Below are 12,583 nucleotides of genomic sequence, written 5' to 3'. Positions count from 1 at the left end.
CCACCATCTACAGGAGCTATATCATGGCTAGCAAGTATTTAAAGAAATAAGGTTGCAACTGAGGTAAATAAAGTAAATCAATATATAAAATAGAAACTCCAAAGTCTTTATTGTCACATCCCTTCTTGCTTACCTGACTTGCAAAATGAATCATTACCAGAAAAACAATGTGGAACAGCTGAAGGGAAAGCAATCTGGCCAACAAGTGCCTGCAGAAGACCACTACTATTTTAAAGCACTTTTCTTTGCCCTGTAGCTGTCTTGAAATAAAGATTTTTAACCTATTAATCAGAGCACTAACATTTTATATTCCATTAAAGCATCCAAGAGTGTGTTTTGGTGTTGCTTATATTTTTTATATCACAGCACAAAAGTCTTTCAGCTGAATTTTGCTATTCAGTTTGTGACCTTTTGATAAAGATCATGTGAGAGATCTCATATCCATAAAAACATTCTGTTTTAACATATAAGCCCTGATGGAAAGCTGAGTATCCAGGGAATTGATGCAAATGCAGACACCTCCTGGAAAAAAAGAACTTTACTGTGTCCAAATCCATCTGCCTTGGGAACAGAGGACAGGTCTCCTATACTGAAAGGCTGTGACTCTAAAAACTTCTTTAAAATCTCTTGAGTTCTTTAAAAAATAGAAACACACAGCTTTTAAATAATTGAAATCTGGAGCACTACAATTTTTCTGCTAAATTCAAGTCTGAAATGACCTAACATCCACCACTGCTGACTGCAGGAGAGGTTCCACTGAAACTTGTGACCAACTTAACTACAGCGACACAGACTTGTTTCTCTAATGAGCTTAGCAGATTAAAATGTAACCACTTAAGTCTGATTGACCAACCTGTTAAAAAGACTTGTGACCTTTTACCCTACACATGAGTAAGATTCAAACCTACTAAAGAAGGCTTTCCATATTAGGGGAGAAAATATGAAGTAATGGATTTGCATTTTCTATCCTCTCTCCTCAATTAAAATAATTACTCTAAAAACCTGGGGGGGATGGGGTCAGTGGATTCCCTACTTAGGATTTCATTGCTCCTATTTAATCTTTCAGTAATAATGAATTATTGTTTATGACATCACAATACTTTATGTGCAGAGTGCAAGCATCACAAACTGCACATGGCAATAAAAAACCCCACATCTGCTTACTCAGTTAGTTAAAAATCTCTGAAAAATCAGCAGCTGTGTTTGCTTTGTTCATTATTACTCTTAATTTTATAAATAGTTTTTGAATCATTGTGACTACTCCCTGCAAGTTCTCTAGAACAAATCAGCCAACCCACAACACTCCCTGCTGGGATGAGTGATGCTGATGCCACTTCTCTGAAGAAATATCTTCAACTTCTTCCAAGACATAAAGCCCCATTTTCTGCTAAGTGGGTTGTATAAACTACATCAATAAAAAACCCTCATATTGTTAATGACTATATCAATATAGCCTAACCTTTAAATTCTAAAAGAACTCTTGGAACAGATGAGTCTATTCACATAAAAATGAGATTTACATTATTATGTCACACCTGTAGGTAAGACAACTAAAGGCTTTTAAATAGGAAAAAAAAAAGATGTCTATTGTCTTGTGTAAGAGAAGGTTTAGAAAATCACATCAGTTGTCAAAACATGAATCCCTTGGCAGACTGTTACAAAAAGAGAATTTAAGGAGACAATGTTGATCCAAGCAGCCCCTTTTTTACAGCACAGACTTTTGCCTGGTCAAAAAGAAGGAACAAAGTGAGGTTACAAAGAACAGCAGAAAAGCCAAATAAGCAGTTTGAGACACAAAAGGAACAGAAAGGAACACATCTTTCAAATTACAACTTGGTTGGCGAAGGGCAAGAAAAAGATTTATCTGAAATTAACTTGGAAGGGCAGAGGAAGGTGGTTCCTCTCTGTGCTCATGGACAGCAGTAAGAGATGGAGGGGAAAAAAGTTGACTCCTATTTTCTTTTTCTATAACTGTGAGGCAGATGAAAAGGTAAATGAGGGTTTCCACATACACGCAATTTAAATAATGTGAAAGTATGGCCTTACAAACTGTAAAACATATACAAAAATTATTTTGCACCTAATTTGGTGTTAGAATTGCTTTGCCATCAAATAAACACTATAAACTCCTGACAGTTTCAATCATGAGCAGTTTTTGTTAAAGACTTTGAAATGAACACTTTACTTTCAAAAGTAAAAAAGAAAAAAGGAAGACCAGTTTACAGCAACAACTGAAGGCAATACTCATATCTTCACCCTGATCTAAAATGATCCACTCTGGTGCTTCTCTTTTGAGAAACTTCACCTATTTTCAGATTACTAATCTCTGCTCTTTAATGGCTCTCTCCCACCAAGCACACAAATTTCCCACTTAAAATGTTATGAATAAAAAGGCAAAATAAGCAGAATTGAACAGCAGAACTTATAAAGATTTTATATTTTCCAGAAACAATCACGCAGAAAGCTCAGGAACAGAAAAACCAAAATGTCTTTATGTGATTACCAGGAACCCAACGTCACTGCCTCTGTCAGAGCCTTTCTACTTCACAGGATATTAGGTTTTAATCTAAAAATTAGGCTTATTTATTTAATAATACAGGCAGAAAATAAACTTCCCCTCTCCCCCATTTACTTTTACCTCTTGTATCCAATTAGGTCCTCCAGCCTAAGGTGAAGCATAATTATTCAAGCAGCACATGCATACACTCAAAGGCTTTAGTTCCAGAGATTATTTCTTCTGTAAAGTTAAAAATTTAGGTATATCTAAAGATCCTCGCTTCTCCTAATTGCTCAACTGGATTTCCCCAGTTTTTGTGGAGGGTGGGGAAGAGACTTTTTGATTATTTCACTTCCTCACAGAAACTGAGCAATTGGTGTTGTAAAAGATATTTTAGGCTTGAAAAAAAAAACCTATAAAACCTAAATAAAAACAAAACCAATAAAACATCACCAGAAGCAAGGGGTGCTCTGATTAGAAGTGGGACATTGGCTGTAAGTAAAACCCTCTGACCACTGGGAGGGGTGAGCAAAACCCAAACAAACCAATACACCCAGAGACTATCTCCAGGAAATAGACATATATAGATATAGATATATGTCATGGAAGACATTCTTCACTTCATGCCACAGATTTCTCCCCTCTGGGTAGTGTCAAAAAACGGTCTAAAAAGCATGATGAGATGAGTTTAATACCTGCCCCCTTCAAATCCCCAGCACATGGACATTCAGAAGCATGAAAGGGCTTAAAACCACAGAATTCCACAATAAAATTTGAACTGACCAGCACAACTTGTATTACTCAACACTTCTACTAGTTGTTTTGGCAGGAAAATTCAACCAAGTTCCTTTTGAAGGCTGGGTGATGCCAGAGGTGATGCTTTCACTGCAAATATTTCTGTTTCTTCTCAGGTGAATTAAACCAGAGCATATGTCAAGGGGCAAACATACAGTAAATCACAGAAGAAAGCACCCTGGGGTAGAGAACACATTTATTCCCTAGTGATCCCAAATTCATCCTTATGAATGCAATGCTAATGTCACAATATTCTTATAATATCTCCCAGAAAGATGCCCAGTACACCCCCTGCATGCTGGAGTCAGCTCTTTCAGCTACAAATACCCAAACAAATCACAGGGCTGGATTAAAACCAGCTTTAATTTAAACTGGCATTCTCTTACAGAAGACAAACTCTTTGGTATTTTCTAACCATACAGTGTGGTTTCACCAACAAAAAGATTTATTTTATACTACTCCCCCACAAACCATAATGATATTTATTTCCCCTGTTCTCTCACTCTGCATACATTTAATCTGCAGACTGCCTGATGAAGGATGTCCTCAGTTCCACCACTCAGTCTAGCAACAGTATTTCATGGCTGCTTAAAAAGAAAAAAAAAAAAAAGCCAGTCCATAATTTAGAAATAATAGGGCAACAAAGAATGTATTTGTCCTACTGATTTCCCCACTAACTCACTGGTGATTTAATAAGCAAAGACACAGTTTGAATTTCAGACCATAGACATAGACTGAGATCCTGACACATCAGGAAAAGCCATGTTCAGACTTTATTTGTAATTGAGTTTTCTAACACCGTAATTGGGCATGAATTAGAACACGTAGATTTTATACACTAGGTTTTCAGACAGGAGTCACATTTCAGAGGGCTTAGAACCAAAAGGCCACTATTATACTGGTGCATAATTTAATCACTTAATCAAAGGCCATTCCCAAGGCCTTTCAGTTTCAGCACAAAGTATGGAATTATCTCATTTAGTCTTTTCTCCACCTAAATAACTTATAATAAAGTCAGAAAACCCTATGCATAGTTTTTGACTGATGTTTTTATTCCTTCCTCTGATTTTCACTAACACTGGAACGTGACAGATGTCTCTTCACTCTGCCTGTACCCCTGATGTGATGCCATCAGTACAATGTTAAACCAGGGTCATTCCTACATGTATGCCCCAAACCAAGGGTATGTCCTCCTGAAGATCCTTAACAGGAGCAAAATTAGCTGCAAAATAGCACCTTTCCTCATTTAGGGTTATTTAAAAATAATATTTCATACATCTACACATTTAAACAGCCTCAAAACAGCAAGAAGAGTGAAAGTCATCACAGATCCTTTTTAACAGCAAGAAGGACTCCCTGGCCTTTATATGGAAATCATCAAGAAAACAAGTCACAGGAAGAAATGTGGTTTTTACATAAGCTGCAGGAAACCAGGGTAAGAGCTGTACATTACAGGACAAGCACAGGAGATGCTGGGTTTTCATCATCCAGGATGTTGCACACAACGTATATTCCATGCCAGGCCCAAGAACAAAGTCATGTTGGCTGCTGGCCCTGTTACCCAAAGCACTCAGGGAAATAGCAAGGTAGGCTTGGGAAATTACCCTGTGCACCTTCCAAACACCTTCTGATTAATTCTGACTGCCTGGTTTTCCCAAATCAATTGTGAAGAGCCAATGCTGTGCCAATTTAAAAGTGCAACAAGAATGAAGTGAGCTAGTTTGGAAATCAGGAACTTCGTAAGATAAGAGGAAGTGAGACTTCATTAAGGAAAATAAATATTTTCACTAGTTACTGTCCAGACAAAAATACTTCTATGGAACATGCATTTATTTTGCCCTGTGATAAAAATGGTCTACTCCAAGCAAGAATGTTATTTCCCAGCATTACCATGAGAGCCTTCAGAAGGACTGACCAGTGATTTGTCAAACCAAACACCAAAATAATAAAATAAGTTTTCTAAAGAAAAGACATGCTTCAGACCCTATTTTTACTTCACTACTCAGACCAGAAGAACTCCAAGACACATCTCAGAACAGTACATGTGGAGAAAGCAGGGCCCCTGTGCAACAGAACATTTTAGGAATCCCATGGAAAATATTCCTCAAGTTCTCAAAGAACAGTAGCTCAGAATGGACCTGGAACTTAAATCTATTCACTGCACTGAACAGTAACTGAATCTGTCTTTTAAATTCAATTTAAAACAAGAATATTTCTGGTTATAGCTTCCCAGAAACAGGTCACCTCAGATTTCAGTGGATTTCATGGTCCCTTCCCTCCTCCTCAAGCAAAGCAGGTGAGGAGATGCCAGGGAGTGCTGCGAGGAGTGTAGGATCCAGGACCTCCAACCAAGGTCCCACCAACCACTCCAAACCTCTTGCCCAGCTCACCATGCCCACCAAGGGCCCCTGCCCCAAATGCCACTTAGATCAAGTCAGGTGAGGTGTGTCAGATGGGTCCAATGTGTCAGATCAAAGCTGTCAGCAGTCTGACCTGGGACTGCATTGGGATAACTCCAGTCCCTGGTGGACGTGGACTAGAGCAGATCTTAAAAAAACCAAACCCAGCACTGCTTCAATTCCCTGTCCAGATGATTTCACAGGGAACCCATATGGCCTTTGTGAAAGCACATGAACACTTATTAATTTTATTCCCCTGCCACCTGCTTTTATCACAATGTCACATGTCTCCCAAAGGCAGACTGCAGCCCAGACTCTGAACAGGATCTTACACATCCCATTTTGTCTGCTCATTCCCTTCCTGTACTTCTAACTATCAGAAGCAAGAGCTTCCCTTCCTGTACTTCTAACTATCAGAAGCAAGAGCTTCAGCTTTCATAATGACCTTTGAACTACAGAGAAGAAAAATTAAGACATTACTTAAAATATTTTTAAGAACAGATCCTTAATTGCTTACCCTCAGAAAACTCCAGAAGCAACCTGAAATTACAAATATCTCATTTGGTGGGGCCTAGCCTTGGTGGAAGGAATTTCCTGCACCTGGCACATTCAAGATTATGGCAGATATTACCACTAGAAACTGCCCACAACATCTGGAGTTTGGATCCCAAATTCCCCTCTCTCCACAAGCAGCTTTAAACCTAATTATGTAAATGTCCATTTGGGGACATTCCAGTAAATGTCCCTAAATCCTCAAGACATGAGAAGCAGATACGTAAAGAAAATTCTCTGATGACTGACCCAGGCAAAGGCCTACATAAATGAAACTGCACAGCAACAGAAAAACCTGCTAAGATATAAAATAAGTAATGGCAGATAGAATGGAAAAGAATATTTTCATTTGAAGTTCAGCCAAAAAATTAAAGACATAAAAGGGGAAATGCAAAGAGAAGACCTCTGTGAGTTTCTGCTTTTTGGAACTGCACAGCAGATCACTGTAATGACATCAGAGAACTCTGGGCTTCTCCTCTCCCCACTACAAAACGTGAGCAATCTGTACATTCACTTTTTCTATAGATTGTTCCTTAAAAGTCACAAAGGTTCCAGAATTCCTGACACTGAACACTACTTTAGTAGGACCCAGATGAAACCAGGGAAGGACTGTGAAGTTCCCTGTGACCAAAGCAGAAGCAGGATGGTGTAAGTGCTCAGATATAGAAATAAATATTCTCAGAGGGAAAAGGAAGCCCCAAAGGCAGGAGGAGAAAATGTGGGGTGCTGGTGGATCCCTGGTTTGTGCTTTTCTGTCACTGGTATTAGATACTGCCTGTCATTGCAACCAGATCCACTGAACTGTTTACTTGCATCATTCACTGGTCAGAAGCCACTACCACAGAAATACCAGTTAATGAATGCAGACTTATGTCACAAAACAGAAAAAGGGTTCCTTAGTGATGCTCTGGTAACAGGTAACCAGATGCTGCTGGGTTTTTTATTTCTTCAACCATTTGCCCAACAAAGTTTAGATGATGGCATTGAAGTATATTTAAAAAAAAAAAAAAAACCAAACAAATAAAGAGCCCAAATCTTTCTATGAGAAACTCTATTCTCATTTACAAAACCCTTGAGCAGATTATGAAAGAGGAGATGGCAGCTGCTAATTTAACTCAGGCCTAGAGGACTCGTTCTGTTTGCACCCCTGTGCACCACAAACCTTCAATTTTCTCCTTTCAATACTTGCACAAGATGAGAAACTTGCACCCAGAGGAAAAAGGCACTTAGATTTTACTGAATTTGGCCCTACAACACACTGGCTCTGAAAACACTTCACCATTAATGAAAGAGGCAGAAAAAGGCTTTAAAAAGGCACATTTCAGTGCAATGCAGATACAATGTAAGAGGAATTAGAAGCAGTTGCCAGGACATAAGAAATTTTATCATATGCTAAAACAATCTTATCATTTATAAGCAATCTTGATGCACCTTTTGGAACACAGGTCTTTCAATCAGTTTGCATGGCCTGAAATAGGAAGCAAAGTGCCTCTGAAGATAAAACATGCACTTTCCAACAACTGTGCTTTGTATGTTTTTATTGATTAAGACAATATTTCAACTGAGCCTCTAAGCAAATCCTAAGATATCACAACATTCAAACTCCTTTCTTTCAAGACTGAAAGCAGCCACTGGTTAACCAACCACCAGCACCACAGAGCACCAGTACTGCTTAACTCAAACTACTTCAATTATCAGAGCACCTGGAAAACAACTTCTTCAGGTGAAAAGAACCAGTGCAATCCATCACGTTGGTCCTGGGCACTGGTGATGTTCCTCATCCCTCCATCTGGATTCTGCCATGACCCAGCTGTCCCAAGGCCCAGGTGGGCACATCTGAGACAGGGGACAGGCTCACTGCAGGACTCTGTGCCATCTGCTGAGAAGGTGGGGGCACCTCACAGAGCCCCAGCAACTGCCAAGCTGCACACTCCTGCTCCTGGAAAACATCCTTCTCCTCAGGCCAGTGGAGAGCAACAGAAGATCCTCGTCTTCCCAGGCAGAGGCAAAGCCAAACAAAGAGGACTTGCACAGCTTGAGAGCAAACTGTGAGGGAAATCAGTTAATGTAGTAAAACTACCTTAAATGAATCCCTGTTTGTGGTTTGACAGGAGAGCAGTGAAGTTGCCAGCAGATGCCAGTTTGCATGCTCTGGGGAGGTACTGGAGTGCTCACTCTGGGTATAAGCTCTGCAGAAAAGTTCTGGTAACCCATTTCCAGACATACTGAAAAATAGTTTGATCTGGTTATTAACATTAACAATACCTACAAAAATATTACAAACTGGCAAACTGATAAAAGAAAGAAATATGGCAAATATCAGAGGTAGTTACAGCACTGCTGTTCTAAGTCAAGTTGTTCAGTGGATAGACAGGATTTGCTGAAGGCCCTTCCAGCCCTCAGTTGTGCTTGCTTTCCCAGGGAGGATATTCTGGCAACTGAGTTCATAAATTAAAGAAACAGAGTCAGAACAGCAGCTTTTATATTTAGCCTAAACCATGATTTTCTAGGTAATCCAGTCAGGTTCCCATTCCTACTCCCTATCACAGTGTTCAACACAGACAAAAATCCTTCTTGAAGCTCACCATGACAGGAACTACACTGAATAACAGCATCACTGCTGACAACCACCACCTGCCAAACACAGAACCTGTGAGGCCAAGGGATCTCAACATCAATGCTTGTGCTGTCGGGCTCATGGAATCCCAGACTGCTTTGGTTTGGAAGGGACCTTGCAGATCATTTAGTTCCACTCCCTTGCCATGGGCCAGGACACCTTCCAGAAGACCAGGCTCTCCAATCCAGTCTGGCCTTGAACACTTCAGGGATGGAGCAGCCACAGCTTCTCTGGGCAACCTGTGCCAGGGCCTCACCAACCCACAGGGAAGAATTCTTCCCTAGTACCCAGTCTAACCCTGTCCCCTGCCAGTGAAGCCATTCCCCCTTGTCCTGTCACTCCAGGGGCTGGAGTCACTTCAGTACTGGAAGGGGCTCTAAGGTCTCCCTGGAGCCTTCTCTTCTCCAGGCTGTACAACCCCAACTCTTTTAGTCTCTCTACATAGCAGAGCTGCTCCAGCCTTGGGAGCATCTTCATGGCCTCCTCTGGACTCCCTCCAGCATGAAAGTTCTTAAGTCATACTCTGGTACTCCTCCATGTTTTCCAAAGTATGAGGATCCAAACTCCCTCGCTGACTCCATGGATGGCTTCACATGGTGTGAGAAGCTTGTCCATACCCCAGCTGCATCCCAAGCCCTGTTCCCATCATCTGCTGCAAAACAAGCCTCTGGCAGGCTCCAATCATCCTGGGCCACTTCCCTGCTGCAGCCAGGTCAGTGATGGTGCCACCTCAGCCACAAACCAAATCAACTGCCTACAACCCACTGCAAACTGGGACAGGCTACCAACAGAGCAGGAGGTGGGTCCCTGGGCACTGGGAAAGACTGAAACAGTGTTTATACTTCCTGGGAATAATCAACACGAACTATGGTCTACAGTAGGAGCCAAAGCATGCTACAAAACATTACTTTTTCAGGCACCCACTAATAAAAGAGGGTTAAATATAGCACAAAGCCACTCTGGGAAGGAGGGGAATCTTCCACTTGAGCCTCCAGCCTGCAATTTATCAATGCAACACATCCAAAAATTAGGAGGAACATGACCATGTTGCAGCATCTCCCCTTTATTTAAATGCTGTGGACAATCCCTAAGACAAAATAAATGAGGGAGGGAGAGAAGTATTTATTTATGCTTACAAAAAGCTGTTTGGCTGAAAATCCCATCTCCAAAGCCTGAGTTCTCCACAAAGCAGATTCTGCACTGCCAGCAACATGACGAATTTCTCCAAAGCCCTTAGAGCATGGCGAGAAAACCACAGGAAGCTGCTCAATAAAAATAAACTTCTTTTCATCTTACATTCTATGTATTAATGTCAATTTCTCTTCCACTCCAGCTTCTGTTTCCCTTCTTGTCTCCCTCCCAGCGCACAGCTTACTTGATTTATTAGAGCTAATTCATTAAAGCAAATTAATTTGGCATGTATTTCTCAAGATCCCTTAGTCAGATTAGGATTCTATCATATTCTACCAAAAGCAAACAAAAATGCAAACACTGATCCTAAGCAACCTGAAACCAACAGATGCCTGAGAAGCTGAAAACACCTCTAATGAAATTGCAGTCAAAAGAATAAATTCCACTTCAAGGAGGCTGCTACAATTCAAGAATTTAAATAGGTCCAATCCTGACGCATTTCCAAAGAAAATCCTTGCAGCTCTGCATACTTTGGAGAGCTTAATTTACCCAGAGAAATGGGTGAACCACCACTGCTCAGCCACTGGGTGACTGCGGCCTGCAAGTTTTTGCTTCAAAAACAGCAAACTAACACAGTATTTAAGCACACACACAGCATTTCCCTTTCCTGATGATAAGCTGGCACGCGGCAAACATCAGCAGGGAGAATTAGATTATTTCACACCAGTCTGAGATGAGGTACCAAATTTATGCCCTTTTTCTTTTTAAGCCTTACAGCAGCACAGACAGCACAACAGCAATGTCTCACACTGCACAAAAATTAACGCCCCAGTGAAAACAAACCTAGAAAAGATAAAACCCTTTGGCTTTCCCTCCTATGTCAGACAGGATGGCCTTCACCTTGCTCCCTAGGGAGCCCCGTCTGCATCAGTGCCCACACTCCACTAATAAACTCAAGGCTTTGTGTCACCGGTGTGGAACAGGCAGGTATTGATACAGCACAAAAGCAGGAGCGAGGCGCTATCAGGGAATCCGCTGTCTCCGTTCGGTCCACTTGCATTCCGTATCTCCAGAATTACCTGACTGGAATTCTTAATTTGAGAGCCAGAAGACACTGCACGAATAAACAGAAATATGCTGCCTTTGCAAGTTTCACGTTATAAAGGCTGGATTTGCTTCCCGCCGCTGGTACGTCATTCATTAAGCACCTCATCAGCTGAGCGGCTACTAATTATTTCAATAAAAAATCAGCAGGATAACGTAAGAAAAGGGAAAGGAAAATCACCCCGGCTTCTGGAGCGAGCCAGAGTGATTCACGGCTCCCACACACAGAGATGACTTTCATTTGGAATTCACCTTCCCAGGCCTTTTGTTCGGGGTTCTTCCCCCCTGCTCCGAGGAGCGGGGGGCAGGGGGCCGCGGGCCCCGCACCGGCACCGGGGACCAGGGCGGGGGGCTCCCGGGGCGGGGGGGCTCCCGGGGCGGGGATGCTCGGCGGGCGATGCCCCCGGGCAGGGAGATGCCGGCGGGCACATCCCACCTTCCCCCGGTCCTCCCGCCTCGCCGCGCCCCCCCCCCCCCCCCCCCCCCCCCCCCCCCCGTCACCGCCACCAGCTCCATCTTGGCCTCCGCCCGCGGCCCGGCCCCGCCGCGCTCACCTGCGGCCCGCGGGCGGGCGGGCAGGGGCCGCACAGCCGCGGGCGGGCGGGGGCGGCCCCGCGGGGCGGGGGCGGCTCCTCGGGGCCTCGCGCGGGGCCCGGTCGCGGCGGCGCGCGCGCTCCGTCCTCAGCGCCGGTGCCGCCGCCGCCGCCAGACACCGACCGGGACCGGGCCACGGGAGGGGGCGGCGCCGGCGCACTGCGCATGCGCGTCCCCGACACGCAGCGCCCCCGCCGCGCGCGCCGGCACGCGGCCGCAGCGCCGGGAGCGCGCGGGGGATCCCGACGGGAACGGAGGGGGCGGGGACGGAAGGGGTAAAAGCGGGAGAGAGCGCGGCAAAAAGCGAGCTTCCCTGACCGGGAATCGAACCCGGGCCGCGGCGGTGAGAGCGCCGAATCCTAACCACTAGACCACCAGGGAGCGATACACTTGCTTTCTGCTCGTGATATTTCATGCACTACCTCTGCGGCCAGATGGGGACAGTGACACGGTGGGATCGGGGACTGCGGTACAGGGGGCGGGGGCTGCCATCCATCACAGGAACCGGTGACTGTGGCACAGGGACCGGGATCTGCAGTGAGGTTGGCGGCTGCGGCACAAGGATCAGTGCGGCCAGGGGCTGCAGCTCCCCCCAGGGGCTGCAGCTCCCCCCAGGAGCTGGTGACCGTGGCACAGGGAGCGCTGGGTTCGGGGCTGTGACCCGGGGATCTGCGGGCTGGGGACAGAGGTACGGGACTGCAGGGACAGTGGAGGAGCCGGAGGCTCGGGCTGCAGCAGTACACGGAACACGCCCAGGACATCACCCGTGTGCTGCAGGCTGAGGGCTCACTGCCTTTAGGGCGCTGTCACACAGCCCGCTGCCCGCACACCGACCCGCATTGTGCCTGGGCAGCGCCTTCCGAGCATCCCACCCAGCCCCACAGCGGCCCTTGG

At 44.4% G+C, this 12,583-nt stretch overlaps 1 protein-coding gene and 1 non-coding gene across 2 annotated transcripts in view; both read right to left on the bottom strand.

Annotated features, from left to right (window-relative positions):
• The window catches only part of DNAJC5 (DnaJ heat shock protein family (Hsp40) member C5), a 30,919-nt gene extending 19,201 nt beyond the window's left edge, over positions 1–11,718 (bottom strand). Inside the window, exon 1 of the mRNA XM_059862933.1 lies at positions 11,650–11,718. The gene's annotated coding sequence lies outside the window, so the exon portion shown is untranslated. The remainder of the gene's footprint in view (positions 1–11,649) is intronic.
• Positions 11,719–11,998: 280 nt separating this feature from the next.
• On the bottom strand, positions 11,999–12,070 carry TRNAE-CUC (transfer RNA glutamic acid (anticodon CUC)). Its single transcript has one exon. It is a non-coding gene; the product is annotated as a tRNA-Glu (tRNA).
• Positions 12,071–12,583: the final 513 nt, after the last annotated feature.

The sequence above is a fragment of the Haemorhous mexicanus genome, chromosome 18 (assembly GCF_027477595.1).
Source record: "Haemorhous mexicanus isolate bHaeMex1 chromosome 18, bHaeMex1.pri, whole genome shotgun sequence".
NCBI classification, from domain to species: domain Eukaryota; kingdom Metazoa; phylum Chordata; class Aves; order Passeriformes; family Fringillidae; genus Haemorhous; species Haemorhous mexicanus.
Note: the sequence above shows the minus strand (reverse complement) of the source record. Positions and strands in the feature narration are given on the sequence as shown.